Raw genomic sequence first — 4,468 nt, 5'->3', positions numbered from 1 at the left:
CAGACTCTCAGAATGGAAAGCAGGATGGGGAAGGGCAGAAGTCAGTCTAAATGGGCAAATGGAAGATATTCAATACAAGTAATAATCCTAAATGTCAAAATTAATTTTTATTTATTTAAAATGTCTGCCTCCCTTAATCTTATTTTTCTAAGCAGTTATTTTTTTTTACTTAACTTTAGAAATAATTATCTTGCAACTCCCCAAAGATGCCCTTTGTTTTTATTTTTTAAATTATTATTGGCAAGAATCTGAAAAATATGTGAAATTCTTGAGGCTAGTAATAAACTCGGGTTCAGATAGTATCATTTTTCTCTTTTCCTGGTGCTTATCTTTATAGGCATTGCTTCATTTTAAAGTAAAAATATGCCTGTAAGGCAAAAATGAAAGTATTAGTAAGGATGTAAAGCCATGGGAACTTTCTACATTGCTGATGTATAGTGGCACAAAAATTTTGGAAGCCAGTTTTATATTATCTAAAAAACTTGAACCAACCTAGCAATTCCACTCTTTGATTTATACTAGATTAACTCACACTCATGTAAAATTAATAAGAATTGTAATAACTAGAAAATTAACACAACCTAAAAGTTCATCAAAAGTAAATTGTTGATCAAAAATAATAAATTCATTGCACATTCATAACAAAGAATTGCCACAGAAATAAACTGAAGTTAATCACATCACCATGGATAAACCTCTCAAAAGCCTTTTTAAATAAAAGATACAAGTCAACAAATTATATATAATATGATTTAATTTACATAAAGTTCATAATTAGACAAAACTAAGCAATATATCATTTAGGGATGCATCTATATGTGGTAACATTACCAAGAAACAAGGCGCAGTTATCACGAAAGTCAGAATCTGGTTATACATGGTTAAATAAGTGGTTATACATTGCAAAGTGGTTGAAATACAAAGGGCATTTAAATTCAAGTTGGCATTGGGATCAATTTGTACCTTTGGGGTATTTCACCTTGATGAAGGTACACACTTAATGTGTTAATGTCAAGTTTTTCTGGCTCTTGTGCTACACCTGAACCTGATATTGGGATGATACCTTGTCTACTGCACTTCCTGGAAATAAACTGCCCCTTTGATTAACAACTATCTCCATTTCATATTTTTTATCCTCTTTGCTGGTCTTATTTCCTTTTGGAAACTGACTTCCAGAAAAAGAGCCACTCTGATTTCCCACCAGTAATTAAATAAATCAGACCAGTTCAAGTATATTTTTATTCAAATAACAGAGTTCTCACAATTATCACAATAAAAATTTTATATGTAAATTTTCAAACACATGGAAAATTTGAGACAATATATAATGAATCTCCATGCACTTCTCACCCAGTTTCAACAATTATTAACATTTTCCAAAACATTTTCTTCTTATAATGAAATTTAGATTTTAATAAACAACATTGACTTTCCCAAGTGCTAGTTTGTATATAGAAGTAGAATGCACATACTTTAAAATTTAATGGATTTGAAATATGTTTCAGTTCATTGCTTACATCACTTCTGTGATTTGGAGCACTTTTAGTTATTTTTTTATGTAGTAGAATAAATTGCATTTTTAATAGTATTTCATATAGTTGCCTGAGGTAACACATTCTCACACTGAATTATAATTCAGTAAGAAAATATATTATTTTTTCCTAAAGACAGACATCAGTGTCCTGGATGGAATTAGGATTTGCCTAGAATTTAAAATTATTAATTGGCTGATGTTCAATAGTTTCTAACAGGTAATAGTTAAGTTATAACCATTAACAGAGGAAAAATTTTATTTTTTTCTAAGTGTAGACATTTTCACTCATGTTATGTTAATTTTATACCTTTGGATTGTTAGATAACAGATATTGTATTACCACATAATAATAGCAACAGAACCTTTCCTCTAAGTCTAAATACTAGTAACTGGTTTTAATTACAAGAAAGGGAAAGAAATGCTCCACTCTCCCCCTACAGATGGTATGCTGCAGAAGAATGAAGGAGAGCAAACATGAATCTTTAAAAGAATTTTAAAGTTTTAATCACAACAGTAGTGAGGATGTACCCAGGGTGGAGGTGATGGTCGACGTTCTGCTCAGGCGGAGGAATACTCTTAGCTGACCGGGACCAGAACGGAGGATTACACTGGACTCTAAGCTTCACTCCTCTTTAAAGAGCCACATTAATAACCATGCGATTATGGTTCTATGTAAGATAATAATTCTCTAATTCAGCAAAACATGGAACACAAACTGTCCACATTCCAAGTCCTGAAATCTTGCCGAATCATTCTAATGCAAAATCCTCTTTTCTGTGTTACACACATCAGTTAAATTAATGCTACCTGTTGTTACAAACAAGCTCCAATACGTATAATAGCTCAAACATGATAGAAGTTTACTTCTTACACAACTCCCAAAATTGGTGTTTCATATATATATATATATACATACATATATATGTATATATATATGTATGTATATATATGAAACACCATATGTATATATATATGTATGTATATATATGTATATACGTATATATATACACGTATATATATATATGTATATTTAGGTGAGGCAACCCTTGGTTGACCTAACAGATTGCAAGGACCTTGTCAACTTACAATTCTTATTTTTTTACTTTTTTTATGCCTACGGCACCTGGTCTTCCCAGGTGGTCTCCCATCCAAGTACTAACCAGGCTCAACCCTGCTTAGCTTAGCTTCCAAGATCAGATGGGATCGGGCTTGTTCAGGGTGGCATGGCCATAGACCTAAAATTGATGTTTCTAATTGATAGATAACTCTTGTCCATGTGGTGTTTCAGGGTTCTGGGTTTGTTCCATTTTGTGACTTTGTCATCTTTAGCACATGACTTCCAAGGCCACTGTGTTTATTTCATCAAGCTCGCAACTGGGGAAAGGGCTTGGAGCAGTTTTTATGGGCTAAGCCTGAGGCTGGCCCTCTTCACTTCTATATCTAGATTGTATTGGCTAGAATTAAGTCACGCGGCTACATACAGCCTTAGTGAATAGTACAAAAGGGAGAGGAAATGGGTTCTGTGGACAGCTGGGCATCTTCAGCCACAATTATACAGTTATTTCTCTGTGTCTATAGGGTACAGGTATTTTCCACTTATGTATACATGGGGGCTTTTCATGAGCAAGCTTGGCCATGGCCTGCTATGCAATAAAGTTAAGATATTCATTCAACTTTATATAATTAGTTCCCCACGGCTTTTGATGTCAAGGACTAATAACATCTAATTCTTTTCGTAGAAATTGTTACATTTAAGGAAGAAATAGAAAGGGCACTAATTTTGGAGAACTAATGTAGCAGCTTAATATTTGCTCATTAGAGTCCATCATTGCCAACAGATTTTGTTCTTTGAAATAATTTTCATAATTACTTGACTAAATTTCTCCATGAAAATAAATGGTGACAATTAACTCAAATTTTGCTTTAGGATGTAGGTAATTAGTGAGCCTGTGTTTTCCAAATGTCTCTGTCATGAGGGCAGAGACGAGAATTCTAAATTCTTTCCTTATAAAAGGGCAGCACTAAAGTATATACAGAGGCTGATGTTTAGAATTATGAAATCTGAATGGCACAGAGACACTCAATTTCCACATGATCTTAAAACAGTCATTTCATTGTTCTTTATACCAGTGATCCTATTTACAAAATATCTCTTACAGCTATGTTCCAAGGATCATATTGGGATAATACGTATAAAAATACTTTTGAAAATATAAAGTTGCTGTCTGAGTTCTAGGTGATATTTCTTCACATTTTTGAGTTACCATTAAAGGTTGATAAAAGGAACAAAAATAACACCCTCGTTAAACAGAGACCACTAACTCAGCCCCTGAGTTTTTTTGAGGAGGAGTTAATTCTGGCTGTCTTCTGAATGCTACTTGGCAATGCCTTAAAATTGCTGCTGTGCTGCACTGAAAGCATGAGGGATGGTCTTGTTGTCTCTGCCCTGCCCCAGGACTTGACTCCTTCTGGAAGTATGGGTTTGTTTTATAATCATGAACAGAGGAATTAGTTCTCCTGAGTAAATACCTTTTCTGTGAAGGTGCACAGAAACCCACCCTCACTTTGTGCTTTGAGAGACAGTTGCCAACAGGAATGTGAACACTTGAACTTAAACCTGGACATAGAGACACATTCAAAAATAAGAATCATTAGTCTGGAGTTAATAATAAAAAGAAAAACTTCTTCATGTCTTATTGAGCAGAGCTCTACCTACCTCTGAGTAAAACAATTTAATAATTTTCCTTCTGAGAATCATTTTTCTATTGATCTTTTACATAAACAAATATATCTTTTTTTTTTTTTTGGCCTCAAGGAAAAATCCGATCAGAGAAATAATATCTTAATGGACTAATATTTGAAAAATGATTTAAAATATTAGAGTATAACAACTCCTTTTTATGCTTCATAAAATACCCGAATATCCTTAAAATT

At 33.2% G+C, this 4,468-nt stretch overlaps 1 pseudogene; it reads right to left on the bottom strand.

The window, feature by feature from the left end:
* Nucleotides 1-2,645: 2,645 nt before the first annotated feature.
* Nucleotides 2,646-2,769, bottom strand: LOC112479971 (annotated as a pseudogene).
* Nucleotides 2,770-4,468: the final 1,699 nt, after the last annotated feature.

Source organism: Pteropus alecto, unplaced genomic scaffold (genome assembly GCF_000325575.1).
Source record: "Pteropus alecto unplaced genomic scaffold, ASM32557v1 scaffold21, whole genome shotgun sequence".
In the NCBI taxonomy this organism is placed as follows: domain Eukaryota; kingdom Metazoa; phylum Chordata; class Mammalia; order Chiroptera; family Pteropodidae; genus Pteropus; species Pteropus alecto.
The sequence above is the reverse complement of the archived record's forward strand: the minus strand, read 5'-3'. Positions and strand labels throughout refer to the sequence as shown.